The following is a 14,823-nucleotide window of genomic DNA, read 5'->3' on the forward strand; positions in this document are numbered from 1 at the left end:
GTATGAGGGTGGCCCACCCAGGCTCTAAGAAGCCGTCTAAGCGTCCTGCCCAGGCCTTTGACAAAGGCGGCCTTGGCCGAATGGTCACACCTGTGCATGGTGGAGGTGGGCGCACGACTTCTTTAGCGCTGGGGCCAATGGGAGCCTCCCAAGGGCCCCTTCACAGGGGCCTGGAACCTGGCTCTTGTTAAAATGCAGATTCTGACTCAGAGGATCTGGGCTGGAGCCCAGGCCTCTGCATGTCTACCCGGCAGCCACGGGTGCCCACGCTGCTCCAGGGACCTCACCTCCCAGCTGTGGCACCTTCAGTGCACTGGCTGCCAGGGTGGAACTCACACTGCAGCTCCCAAGTGCTGCAGAAATGGACGTGCGGGTGGGGTGGGGGCCGGGACCTGGAGGTGCTGTCTGTCCCCTCCCTCTCTCACTGGGGCACTGAGGACACACATGAAGGAGGTGTGGGGGCGAGAAGCAATGCTGGCATCTCCATCCTGGGAAGAGGCTGGGAAGAGTGACTCAACCACAGGAAATAAACAACACCAGCTTTTGTCTAAGAAATTTGCCCTGTTTGACTTCATGGATTCCTGTCAGTCTGCGAGGAACTGGGTTAGCCTGGGATCCTCTTCTGTGGCCTTGCTGAGCGCATCTCCAGTCTGCCTCCTCGTAGGATGCCTGGTCCTGCCGTGTGTGGTCCTGGAGGCCCAGGGTGACCTCAAGTGTCCCCAGCCAGGCTGCCCACCCCAATCTCAAGAAAAAAGAGAGTGGGAGTGAAGCAGAGCAATCTCAGCACCCACGGCAGAGGAGGCCACAACAAAGGAGGCCATGGCAGAAGAGGCCACAATGGAGGATGCCACGCCTGGCTCAGCCTGAAGTTGGGGACCTGGGGAGGGGCTGAGATGATTGTCCCCAAGACCCCCACTTCAGGCTGGCTCAGAGGGTCCAGGGTGGGGCTCCCTGTGGCCTTCAGGGAATCTCACCCCATTTGGATGTTACCTTCAGGCTTGTTCTGGAGGCTGGGCGCCCACAGGCCAGAGGTCAAGGAACCAGGAAATACCCCCGACACGTGCCTGGGGAGCTGCAAGCTCCTCCACTGGTAAGAAATCGAAACCCCTGCCTCCAGGTCAGTCACTGTCCCCAGGACGTGGGCGGCCACCCTCACTTCTCTGGCCCCCTCTGGCTGAGAAACTCCATGTGCACCACCCCAGGGGTTTCTGACCCCTCTAGGGGGGCTCTGTTTCCCTTCCTGCCCTGCCCCCCAACATTCCTTCCCCACCAAGCCCTAGGCCATTTTCCCACAGCCTGGGACCAGCCTTCTGGTCACCTGCAGTGGCTGCCAAGCCAGGCCGTGGGCTGGGGTGGGGGCTGTCCCTGGGTGCCCAGGCCTCTCGGGGACCCCTGCATGCAGGGGGCATGACTTGAAGGGTGCCTTTCCCCACCCAGAGCCCAACCAGCCTTGAGGTTACAGCCCCCCAGCCTGCTGCAGGGTGAGGCCCCGCCCCTCTGAAGCCATGCTCTGGCCTCCTCTTCTGCCCCAACCCCCGTCCTGCCCCTCCCTGCCCCCACCCTGCATCTATCTGCCCTGCAGGCCGTGCTCTGGGAGCCTTGAGGCTCTGCGTCTGCCCCCTGTCAGTTCTCCTCTGCTGGGCTCCAGGACGGGGCCCATTACCCGGAGGTGGACTGGCCGCCCGGCTGTCCAACAGGGCCACTGGGATGGGAGTGGCCACAACTCCTGCAGACCCACGTCCGGGAGGGCAAATGCCTTCCTTCTGGGTGGCGAGGTTTTCCATGACTCACTGCAGAGCTAGGCCGAGGTTGAAGGGCACCAGACGCTGGTACCTCCTCAGTCACAAGGAAGACGGGAAGAGGCACCCGGGCCCTGAGGGGGAAGGGCTGCTGGAGTCAGGACAGGAAGCGTGTGGGCGAGGGTGTGTCAGGAGGACAGGACATAGGAATGGCCCTGACTCCGTGGGGACCCTGCCAGACTGCCGATTGGCAATGCCCAGAGATGCTGTCTGCTGGCTCTTCCTGCAGGGTCGTGGGGGAGCTCGGTGCATTTGTGAAGCTGGATGCGAGAGGACGGTGGTGGTGACCAGACTCAACTCACACGTGTTCATCAACACGTTAGTGTTTTATTATTCTATGGCAGTATGGTCGGGTGAGGGTCCTGTGTGTTTTACTTGACACGTTTTTAAACGGCGTTCTGTGAGCACAGAGCCTTTGCCCACTGGCCAGCGAGATGCAGTAGAAAAGGTTAAGGGTCCTTGTCTGGCCCCATGTGGGCATGGGCTGACCAGGTGGGGTCCGCACCAGGATGAGAGCACCTGCCAGCCGTAGTGCCGGATCCTTCCTCCACTTCCCTTCCTGTAGCCCCGGGAAACCCCAGCCCAGCAGCTGGCAGGAAGGAGGCCCGTGTCCGTGTGCCTGGCCAGGCCCTGGTTGGCTGCCGGGGTAGTCTCTGCAGGACCCTGGCGCCAGCCCGTCAGAAGGCAAAGCCCATCGGAGGCTATTCTTGGCGTGTGTGCCCCGTCCCCGGGAGTGCCTTGTAAGGCTCTGTCCAGCCTCAAGACTCTCTGAGTGCTGAGGTCTGCCCTGTCGCTGCCTGCGGCTGGACGCGGGGCCACACGACCACCTGGCTGCTCCCGGCCTGTTTCACCCTGGGCTCCAGACTGCCTCCCGTTTCCGGTGAATCTCCCCTTAGGTTTGAAGGAATTTGACCAAGACCTTGGCCTGGGGAGACCTGGGAGAGAAGAGGGGGTAGGGCTCAGAGCTGGCCCTTGGCAGCCTTACATGGTGAGCTTCTGGTCCCGCTGAGCCACCGTGGGAGCCGTGGCAAGGGATTATTTTTAGAATCTCTTACCCCAACACCAGGGCTGGACCCAAATAACACATGTATTTTCGTGGCTCAAAAATATAACTTGATGGTAAGTCATTTGATGCAGAGAAAATGCCAAACTGGTGAGCACAGCGAGAGGCTTCCTGGGACCATGGTGTCTTCCTGCAGCTGGCACAGGTGCACCTGACTAGCCACGGCCCAGAGTGTGACCGTCCTGGCCCTAGGAGGGCAGAGTGGCCTCTGGTTTGCCATTGGAGCCTCGAGGCCGGCGTCCCCTGGTGCTCCCTGCTGCATTGCATCAGCAGCCAGTGGACGGGTGGGCCAGCGGGCCGTTTTCCCCAGGACTAGGTGAGGGAGGCCCTGCTGGGAAGCCCCCAGGTGCAGGAGGCACCGGAACAGCCCGTCCTCCCTGTCCCAGGAGAGGCATCGACCTGGCTGGAGGCTGAGCCCCTACTCTGCCACCGTGGCCCCTGCTCCGAATCACCATGTCGCCATCACCGGCTGCTTGTTAGAGATGTGGACCCTCAGTCCCCTCCCCCTGGTGGTCGATCTCGTTAAACCTCCCGGACTAGGCTTTGTGGTGGCAGGGCTCAGCCGGGCGGCTCTCACTCAGGGACTCCTGAAGGACACCCAGGTGGCTCAGCACAGGGAAGGCAGGAAAGGAAGGCGGCGCGGCTGGGGTGGGGCCCACCCAGGCTGTTAGAGCCTTCGCACAGCCGCTGGCCGGGACCCGAGTGGGATTGTGTTCAGAGACCCAGGCAGGTGCTGTCAGGCCCTTAAGATGTAACCCTAGGAACCCCAGAAAGTCTCTGCTTACTTCTGTTGGTTGAGCAAGTCAGATTTCAGGGGAGGGGACTTAGACCCTGAGGATGGGGGGTTCAGGGTCCCCTCATGTGCATCCTGGGGTCACACCTCCAGAACCCACATCTGCACTTAGTCAGATCCCGGCTTATCTGTGGCTCATTGAAGTGGGAGAAGTGGGGGGCTGGTTGCGGGGGAAGCTTACGCCTCTGTGGAGCCCCAGGCAGTACCCCAGGTCCTGCCACAGACCATCCGAAGAGGGCTCAGGTGGACCAGGGGTCAGCAAACTGCTCTGTTATGAGCCAGAGAATGAATAGTTTAGGCTTTTTGGGGCCAAACAGTCACAACAACTCAACTCTGCCACTGTGGACTCTAACCTCATGGCATCTTGTTACACAAGGCAATGTTCTCAGATTCCTGAGATTAGGAAGGAGATACCCTAGGGGACCTGGTTCAGCCGCCACAATCACCTCCAAATGACGCCAGGGTAGTGGGGCCCGGACGATGGAAGCTCCCATCCCCCTCCCACCCCACAACGATGTCACTGTCCCATCCCTCATCCCCATGCCCTGACCACCCAGCACAATTAAGAATCAGAAAACAGGCTGGGCACGGTGACTCACGCCTGTAATCCCAGCACTCTGGGAGGCCAGGGTGGGTGGATCACCTGAAGTAAGAGGTGTGGGTAACCCCCAATGTGGGCACTGAGGAAGGAGAGCTAAGCAGATCCCCAGCACAATCAGTGCCTGAAGAATATCTCAGTTGATAGTGTTACTACTGAGTTATTTCCTTTATATAATCCTTTATATATAATCAGGTATTAGTTTATAGTCGGAACAATTAGTGCCTGAAGAATATCTTACTACTCAGTTATTTATATCTGCGTTCATAGTGGGAGGAATGCCTAGAGCAGACACGGTGCAGAGATAAATTAAGGAATGAGCAGCTATATATATATAATCTTATCTTACTTATAGTCGGAGGAATGTCTAGAGCAGACACGGTGCAGAGAAGGAAAAACGGCTATACATATATAATCATATCTTGTTTATAGTCGGAGGAATGTCTAGAGCAGACAGGGTGCAGAGCACGATTTAAGGGAAAAACAGTTATACCAGGACAAGAATTTATGGCCCAGGAGGCAGCGTTCAGTATCGTAAAGATACCAGCTGTACGGCAGGCTTGGAGCAAGAGCCACTCCTCCTGGAGAAGGAGTTGCAGTACCTTGCATCCAGTTCTTGTGGAAAGCTGCCCTCTGGCCGGCAATCCCGCGAATGTCCGAGGGCTTAAAACCCCTCCAGTATAATGGCAACTTGGTGACTGTACACCTTGTCAGCCCTGTTGCTATGTGCTGACTCAAAGCATCCTCCTACAGAAATCACTGGAAGCTGCCAGCAGGTGGCCGTAGACCTTGTCAGCCCTGTTGCTGCTGTGCTGACTCAAAGCTTCCTCCTATAGAATTCCCTAGAAGTAGCCGATCCCTAGATAAGAGATGGTGCACACTGCACCCTCTTCACTGCGCACGGCCCACCTCCGAGCCTCGGTGACCTAATGGGGGTGGACCCCTTGCCTATTGCTCCCGTGAGTGTCTTGACTCTATCACTATCCTTAAGATGACCTCACTCACTACCCTGCCCCCTAACCTATACCCAATAAATCCAGACTCTCCTGGACGTTCCGGGCCTTGCCTATCTCTGCGTGTCGGTGGTGTGGCCCCCAAGCCCAGTTACCTTTTTCAGTCCTTTGGTGTCTTATCTCTTTATTTCTAGGATCCTGCACCTCAGCACAGCAATAGGGGACACCCCACGACCCTGTAGGGCTTGACCCTACACAGAAATTTGAGACCAGACTGGCCAAATGGTGAAACCCCGTCTCTACTAAAAAATACAAAAATTAGCCAAGCATGGTGGCGGGCATCTGTTATCCCAACTACTCGAGAGGCTGAGGCAGGAGAATCGCTTGAACCCAGGACCCAGAGGTTGCAGTGAGCTGAGATTGCACCACTGCACTCCAGCCTGGGCGACAGAACGAGATGCTGTCTCAAAAAAAAAAAAAAATGCCTAAGGAAACAGAAGACTCTCTCTGTCCTTCCTTTCCCCTTCTCGGATACTCCTCCTTGCTATGGACCTGAGTTTCTGACCCGTCCCACGCTGGAGGCCCCGAGAAGGCGGCCAGACCCCAGCCCAGCCTGAGAGCCACCTTCCTAGCGGGTCAGGAGGGCTGTTGCCCGAGGCAGGCTGGCTCCTGGGGCAGATGGTCTCCTGGGACGGCCCCTCCCGCACCTCCCGCCCCATCCCATGCGCTCGGCCCTCTGTGGCTTCTGCAGCTCGGGCCTGGGGTGTGTCTCGTGTAAACAGCACAGGGTTGGGTTGTGCTGGGTGAGTCTTCCAGGGTGAGTGCAGGCGGCTGCAGCTCCCCGCGTGGCTGACGGGCCGCACCGGCCCTGCTGCGCTGTTCTGTTCGCCGCGTCTCTCCCCGAATGGTCACTTTCTTGGGCTTTTTGAACTCATTGATGCAGATTTGTGTTTTCCTCGTGGTTCATTTGTGCTCACGTGTGCATGTGTGTGCGAACACAATGCCCGCCTCCTCTTCCTCGTATGGTTCTGCCGAGCCAGCCGCGTCCCATCTCCCTCTGCTCCGTGTTCAGTCCTCAGGCCAAGGTCACGGCCCGGACGCTTCCCCCGGAGCCCCCCTCCCATCAGGCGGGTATTGGACTATTCAGATCTCTGTGCAGTGCCCTCTGCTCACAGCAGCTCCTCTGCAGCCACCTCCGAGCTGGCTGAGCCTCGTGGCATCTGGCGGTTCCCCAGGATCGAGTTTGGGGCAGGGCCCCGAGTTCCCACACGCTGGGCTGTTTCCCGTAGCCCCCGAGGCATTCGGGACAGGAGTCGGGGGAAGCCACAGCCACTGTTTCGCCTTCACTGAGGTCCCGTCCTGCACATGGCTCTCGGGAGGCCTCAACGTTCTCCTTCAAGATGCCCGAGCTTTACCACCCCTGTGTCCAGCCCTGGCCCACACCCACAGAAGTAGGGAACTGGCCCCGTCTCAGCCAGAGCAGGTGCTCCAGGCAGGCCCAGAGCCCGGAGCCGGTGCGGCCAGCTCGCATGTGGAGTCTGGGACATGAGGACCTCTCTGTCCCCATGTCCCTCGGAGTATGTTCTGACATCCAGGGACCCACATTCCGGGGGTCTGACATCTGAACCCTGAGCCTCAGGGTCCCTTCCGCTGCCTTTGCGGGGGTGGGGGGTAGTCGAGGCCCATGCTGCCACCCCTGGGGAAACCTCCTGTTTTGTAGGAGAAGTCCCCAGCTCCAGAGCTCTGCCGCTGCCTTGGGCTGGACGGTGGGAGCGGCATCTGTCTGTTTTGCCTCACTTCCCTGCAGGGATGGGGCTGCTGTTCTGGCTCCTCCCCACCCGTTTCCTGCCAGCCAGTCTGTTTGTAGCGGGGCTGTGCGGCCCTGGGGCTGCCTTCCCCTCACCCGGAACCCAGGCAGCCCCCACAGCAGTGCTCATGGGCACTCTTCTCTATGCGTTTGTGCTGTGGGTCGGCCTTCCTGGGAAGCACGGCACAGATGAATCCTGACTCCATCAAAGAATCCCCAGCCTGGGTGCTGCCTCCCTCTGTGGGCCGGTCCCCAAGGAGGGGTCTGTGGATGAGCAACTCTGCCTGGCCAGCACCAGGGGCCCTCAGCCGAGAGTCGGTGCCAGGAGGGCAGGAGACGAACCATGTGGGGCCCCCAGGGGATGGACAGTTGTGGGACAGGGGCTGCAAGGAGCCTGTGTGGAGGGGCCTTCAAGGCCCGGGTTCAGGGAAGACCCCAAGGAGGAGCCGTTCCGGGAGGAGTGGGTGCCCTGCAGGTGGGGGACTCCTGCTTAAGGCAGGACAGCCCTGAGAAGCTGGTGCCCCGCGTGGCAGCTGGGCGCGTCCTTCCCACCCCAGCCTTCCCCGTCGCCCAAAATACCCATCCACACCTGTGTCCCTGCCACCTACAGCCCAGCAAGTCCCACTGGCCTGTTCAGGAGGGAAAACCTGCACACCTCCCTCATCTGCAGGATGCTCGTGCCCAAGCTTGTGGGAGGCCTGAGCTGAGGGCAGAGTTGCCAGGGTGGGACCAGGAGGAAGGTCAGGAGCTGTAGGGCTGAGGGCCCCACAGGGTCGTGGGGTGAGCCTCATGATTTGCTGAGGCGCAGGATCCGAGAAACAAAGAGACAGGACACAGAAGTGCAAAGAAAACACAGCTGGGCTCGGGGGGCCACGCCACATATGAGCGGAGTCAGGCTAGGCCCCGAATGTCCAGAAGCGTGAGTATTTATCGTGTATAGGTTAGGGGGCAGGACAGTGAGTGAAATCATCTTTAAGGATTGTGATAGGGTCATGAGCAATAAAACATGGGGTCCACCCCCATTAGGTCACCTAGGCCGGGAGGTGGACAGTGCGCAGCAAGGGGCCCGTTCCCATGAAGGCAAGGGCCGTGTGCAGTAAGGGGTCCACCCCCATTAGGTCACCGAGGCTTGAAGGTGGGCCGTGCGCAGTGAAGAGGGTGCAGTGTGCAATACTTCTATCTATGGGCAGACTACTTCTAAGAAGATTTATGGGGGGATGCTTTAAGTCACACAGCAGTGACAGAGCTGTCAGGGTTACCGCCACCTTCTGGCAGCTTCCAGTGGGTTCTATGGGCAGATGCTTTTCAAGCAGCACAGTAGCAAGAGCTGATAAAGTTCACAGTCACCAAGGTGGATTGCCGTTCTGAGGGCAGCCTTCCACAAGAACTGGAGCAAGGTCCTACAACTCCTTTATCAGGAGGGGTGGCTCTCGCCCCAAGCCTGCCGTACAGCGGGTATCTCTACAATGCTGAACCCTGCCGCCTGGGCCGTGGATTCTTGTCCTGGTATAACTGTTTTTCCCTTAAATCATGCTCTGCACTGTGTCTGCTCTAGGCATTCCTCCGATTATAAGCTGCTTATTCCTTAATTCATGCTCTGTACCGTGTCCACTCTAGACATTCCTCCGATTATGAACTAAGACATAATTATATATATGTAGGGAAATACTCTTTACGCACTCATACTGTGAACTATTATATGGTTATATATAGAAAGGATTATATAAAGGAGATAGCTGAGTAGTAACACTATCAACTGAGACATTCTTCAAGCCTTAATTGTGCCAGGGTTCTGCTTGGTTCTCCTTCCTCAGTGCCTATGTGGGGGTTTCCCACAAGGAGCCAGCAGGTCCTGACAGCTTCCTTACCCCAACCCCTACAAAAGGCGACAACACCTGATCCCCAGGAGAAGGTGCTTCCCTCTGCTGCTCTGGCCTCACTTTCCTACTCTGGGATTCCTGAGCAGCCTCAGCGAGCAGCAGACTCCAGGCTGGGCCCCCGTGAGGGGGCGGGACGGACCATGCCTGCATCTCAGGAGCAAGGTGCATGGTGCACCCGGCGTGTTTCTGACCTGGTTGTACCTGGCTGCATGACACCAACCTCTGTCCACGGCCTGTGGTCCCTTTGAGCTGTGGTCCTTGTGGGCTATGGCCTGTCTGTGGGCAGTGGTCCCTCCATGAGCTGTGGCCCCTCCGTGGGCTGTGGTCTCCGTGGGCTCTGGTCCCTCTATGGGCTGTGGTCCCCGTGGACTGTGGTCCCTCCATGGTCTGTGGTTCCCGTGGGCTGTGGTCCCTCCATGGGCTGTGGTCCCTCCATGGGCTATGGTTCCCATGGGCTGTGGTCCCCATGGACTGTGGTCCCTCCGTGGGCTGTGGTTCCCGTGGGCTCTGGTCCCTCCGTGGGCTGTGCTGTGGCCCTCATCTGCCCTCTGAGGGGCCTGGCGGGACTGCTGTCTCTGGCCCTGTGCTTCTCGGCCTCGGCTGCAGCTCCCCTGCCATGCAGGCTCATCCTGGGCGATCCCTGCCTTGAAGACATCTTCACATGGAGTTGACAAAGCCTTGCTTTTGGGGGTTGGGGGGGTTGACCAGCCCCCTGGGAGGCTCTGGCCCCACTTTGTTTCTTACTCAGTCAGAGCCAAGATTAGAAAAGGCCGAAATCACCCCTACAAGCCAGGGCCCTGGCGCCCTCGTCAGCTGTGTCTAATCACTCCGTGGGGTCAACCACATGGTGGTGTCCCAGCATCCCCAAAGCCAGGTCAGCCTTCACTGTGGCGTGCAGGGCGGCCTTGAAAGGAGCTCTGTCCTCCGTGGGGCCTCAGCCAGGAAGGCACAAAGGGGCTTTGTCCCCAGCCCAAGCCCGGACGACCCTCCTCCAGCTGTGGCCCTCGGGGCCGTCTGGCTGGCTCGCCCATGGGATTGCATCTTCCCAGACTTCAACGAGGGCCCCAGTCAGCCGCTGAAGTGCAGAGGATGAGAAATTCCACAGAAAAACGTGTACGGACACCTCAGGGAAGCTTCTGGAAGAGTGCCCGCAGGAGGCTCACCACAACGCCCAGGGTGGGACTAGGATCCCTTTCCCTGCTCCTGCTCCCAGCTTGTCCTGCAACTGTGAGCATTCTCCCGTGTTCCCTGAAGCCCTGAAACATGAGCGCACAGGCCTTGGGGACGCATCGTCTGAGGTCACCGCCCACCCAGTGTCTGCTCCCCCCACATGGTCCCATCAATGTGCCCTAGACATGCTGCAGCTGCGTGCTCAGAGCCCCGGGTCACCCCAACTCCCAGACTCGGGCTTCCCCTGATACCACCTCTTAGTCACCCTGACAACGTCCACTGCTCACAGGACGGCCCACACTCTGTGGCTGGGTGTGGAGGGTCCTGCTGGCCCTTCCTGATACCTGTGCCCCTCTTTTCACCTGTGTCCCTCCTGCCCCACCCCTGGATGGAGTTGGCCAACATTCCACCGGCGTCCACCCAGCACAGCTGACAGGCTGTATTGCCAACTCTGGGCTTTGCTGCCTGGTGAGATGTGGGCATCCTTCAAAGCCCAGTTTCCCGATCACCTCTTCCAGGAAGCCTCCCCTGACTTCCTGGGTGACAATGACTCCACCCTTTCTCTGTACCATGGAAAAAGGTGGACTGAGACGTTAAGCACTATGACCCCTGCCCCACTCTATGAAGGAAGCACTTGCAGTGTGGCAGGCTCTGTGCTTGGTGCTGGGGATAGACCTTGGGAAAGAAACACATGAAGCCTCCCCTGCTCTCAAGGAACCCGCCCCGGGGGCAGTCAGGGGCAGATACCCAAGTGAGAGACCCACACAGTGGCGTAACAACGGTGGTGATGGTGGGGACGTGGCTGGACGGCAGGTCAGCGAGGGGATGTTCAGGTAAGACCGGGGATACGGAGACCAGGGGAGAGTCGGGGGACAGACGGGACACTGGGCAAATGTCCCGAGGCAGACAAGGAGCTGTGGGAAGGCGGAGGCGGCTGGGCAGAGACGCAGAGAGCTTGCGGGTGCCACAGACACCAGCAGGCCCAGCCCAGGCCTGGGGTATGTCCTCAGCAGGGAGGGCCGGAAGGATCTGGGCCTGCAGATGCTGGTGCAGACTGGAGGCCTGGGGTGTGAGAGTCCAGGCGGGGCTGCTGCCAGCACCCAGGTGAGTGGATTGCGGCCAGGTGGGCCAGGAGCTGGCACAGGGTCAGGTGCTTGGAGGCTGAGTGCCACGTTTGGGATCTGGAGGTGTGTGGGGAGGTATCTGGTGAGCCTGGGGCTGCCACCTGCAGGGCTGGGCTCCAGCGGTGCAGGACAATGAGGTGGGCATGTTCTGGGGTGGTGGGCGGGATCTAGGGTGATGGGCGTGGTCTGGGACCATGGGTGGGGTCTGGGGCAGTGGGCGGGGGTCTTGGACAGTAGGCGGGATCTGGGGCGATGGGTGGGGTTTAGGGAGGTCAGCAGGGTCTGGGATGGTGAACTTTCCCTTTGGGCAGTCAGGGGAGGTGTCGGTGCCAAGCTGCCGTTTTAGTCTGGCTCTAAGAGGGTCTGGGCTGGGGACACATAGGGAAACCCTTGACCCATAGGATGGGGCGAGGTCCCAGGGACACAGGTGGCTTGGCCTGAAAACAGCTTCCACCCGCAGATGTGCAGGAAGCCCTCGGCAACGAGCCTCAGCCTCTCCATCTGTGAAATGGTGACGGTGTCGCTGGATTTCAGGCTGTCCATGAGGGTGACGTGGTTGGACGGGTTGGCGTTCCTGAACACCCCGGGGTTCTCACAGCAGGAGAACCTGTCTCACAGCAGGAGCTTAGCTGGGGTCAGCATCTCCTGGACCAGAGCGCCTGACCCTGCCCCCCATGTCCAAGTCTGCTGTTCCCACATGCCTCAAGGCTGCAGACAGCTGCACACATCTCGGCGGCCGCCCCAGCACTGTCCTCCTGCGAGGTGGGCGGTCCTTCTAGGGAAGAAGTAGTAACTCCTCCGTGGTTGCCATGGAAAGGGGCAGGAACGCCCTGTTGTTACCAGGGCAACAGTAAGCTGACCTGGCCCACCGGAGGGCATGTCTGGTGAAAAGCTGCCTCTGCCCCTCCCTCGCCTTTGTTAGCTAGTCCTCAATGGGGTCCGGTGTCTGAGCCCTGCCTCCTGCCTCAGATGTTCCGTCTGTCGCCCCATTACCAGGGAGGCACTGCCGGTAATGTCCCTTCCACCCGTCACTGTCCTGACATCGCTGCGGTGGACGCTGCCACACAGGCTTGTGTGCTCGTGGGTACCCAGGTCCTCACCTCTCTGGGACAAACGGCCCCATGTGTGGTCACCAGGCACGTGGCGGCCGCCCCATCTTCTGTCCCCAGCAGTGGGGAGTTGCCCCGTCTTGCAGGAAAACGTTTCGCACACCTGCAGCGAAGCGTCCTGTTGGAGTTTTCTCGGGGCTGCCAGTGCAAACGCCACACGCCCGGCGGCTTCAGCAGCAGACCGTGGTTTCCCTCCGTGCTGGAGCTGGATGTCCGAGGTTCCTCCCGAGGCCTCTCGTTGGCTTGTGGCAGCGTCTCCTCCCGGGGTCCTGGCAGGGCCATCCCTTATGCGTCTGTGTCCTCCCCTCCTCTTATAAGGACCCCAGGCCGACTGGATCAGGGCCTGCCCTAAGGACTGACTTTTACCTTAATCACCTCTTCAAAAGCTATCTCCAAATACAGTCACCTTCTGGGGCCCCGGTCATTAGGGTGCTGATGCATGGATTTGGGGGACACCACTCAGCCTGGAACAGCCTCCGTCCTCCACCTGCCTTTACCATGGGGCGGTGCTCAGCGCAGCCGGAGCCTCCTGGCTTGATGTCTGCTGTGGCTGCGGCGACTCTCAGACTGCTTCGCCCACATCTGTGCTTTGTCTCTGCCTGGCCGTGGGGCTTCACCTCCCAAGGGGGTGGAGAGAGAGACCTGTCCTTCCCAACTCTCCTGGCCTTGCCCACTGCAGAGCCCAGAGGGACATCCTCCGCTGTGAGCCTGGGCTCAGGGGCGCCCTGCATTCTCCAGCCCCTCCTCCAGGTGCACTGCTCGTGTCCCAGCCCCCCAGGCCTCCTGGGCTCCGTGGCCCCCGAGGGTGCCCCTCCCTCAGCCAGCACTGTGCGAAAAACTTGGGGGTTTCCTGATCTCCACCCCGCCCAGCAGCCACCCCGGCCCACAATCTGCTGACTATCCCCAGCTCACTCTTCTCACCAACCTACCTGGTGTCCTGGCCGGGCGCCTGTCCAGGGTCCCACCTGCAGAGACCTGCCCACCTCTTCCAGCTGGTTCTGGGCTCCCGGCTGATCACACGCTGCTGACCTGCAGTGGTGGCAGCTTTTTTCTTGTGGGTGGGAGCGATCTCTTCCCAGCTCCCCTCTGTCAGCCCTACCTGGAATTCCACCAGGGACGGGTGCAGCCGGCTAACGCCACCTTCCCGTGGAGAACTCGTCTGCCCCAGATGGACAGACACCGGGCCAGGATGTCAAAGGCACATCTGCCACGGACCAGGGCCCCCGGGGGAGACATCTTATTGCCATTTTGTTTTCTGATAGGAGGGTTTTTGGAAGTTGCCCTCCCACCCACTGGGTTGCTGGCGGCCCAGCCTGAGCTGTTTTCAGCGGACGCTTTTACAAATGTCTTCACAGGCTCCTGGGAAGCCGAGCTGAACGGTGACCTCAGCCTTGAGCAATCCCAAGGATGTGTTTGCTGAGGAAATCATCAAACGGGGGGACATGAGCATTAAAACCCCCCACCCCATGCCAGGCTCTGCGGGGGCCGCTTGTCCCTGTGGCCTGGGGCCAGGTGCCCCAGCGTTTGCTGCCTTGGTAGACACTTATCTGGCCTGAGCCCTCAGGCACCGTACACTGACCCGGTTACTGCAGCCAGCGTCAGCCCAGGCCCCTGGGATCGCGGAGTAGAGGGGCCATTGGCCAAGCGCAGCTGGGGCAGGGTGTCTAAGACCAGGCGTCACCTATGGTCACCTGGGGAATCTGCTGACTCCACCCTCCTGTCCTGCTCAGTGCTGGGGGCCCAGCCAGGCTGGCTACCAGGGCCTCAGGGTGGAGGGGGGTCAGGGCGCAGGTCCTCAGAATGAAGGCGGGTAAGGGCCTAGGGCTTCAGGGTGGATGGAGGTGGTCAGGGCCCACGGCCTCAGGGTGGAGGGGGTCAGGGCCTCAGGGTGGAGGGGGTCAGGGCCTCAGGGTGGAGGGGGTCAGTGTCTCAGGGTGGGGGGCTCAGGGCCTCAGGGTGGGGGGGTCAGGGCTCAGGGTGGGGGTCTCAGGGCCTCAGGGTGGGGGGGGTCAGGGCTCAGGGCCTCAGGGTGGAGGGGAGTCAGGGTCTCAGGGTGGAGGGATCAGGGCTCAGGGTGGGGGCGGTCAAGGCTCAGGGTCTCAGAGTGAAGGTGGATCAGGGCTCAGGGCCTCAGGGTGGAGGGGGTCAGTGTCTCAGGGTGGAGGGGAGTCAGGGTCTCAGGGTGGAGGGATCAGGGCTCAGGGCCTCAGGGTGGAGGGGGTCAGTGTCTCAGGGTGGAGGGGAGTCAGGGTCTCAGGGTGGAGGGCTCAGGGCTCAGGGGCTCAGGGTGGAGGGGTCCCGGGCACTGGACAGCTGAGTGGCTTCTTCACAAGCATTTTCTTTCTTCTCACCCAGTGTAACCACTGGAAGATCTCTGCAGAAGGGGGCTCCTCAAATACTGCCTGGTGTCCCCCTTCCCAGTCGCAGTAGAAGGGACCCTCACGGGGCAGAGCAGGACTTTGGGTGAACAAGGGGCCCCCTGCTGGCTGAGGTACAGGAGGGGTGGTCTCCCGTCCGATAGGGAGCT

Source organism: Aotus nancymaae, unplaced genomic scaffold (assembly GCF_030222135.1).
Source record: "Aotus nancymaae isolate 86718 unplaced genomic scaffold, 86718_ANA_hifiasm-v0.15.2.pri h1tg000022l_1, whole genome shotgun sequence".
Lineage (NCBI taxonomy): Eukaryota > Metazoa > Chordata > Mammalia > Primates > Aotidae > Aotus > Aotus nancymaae.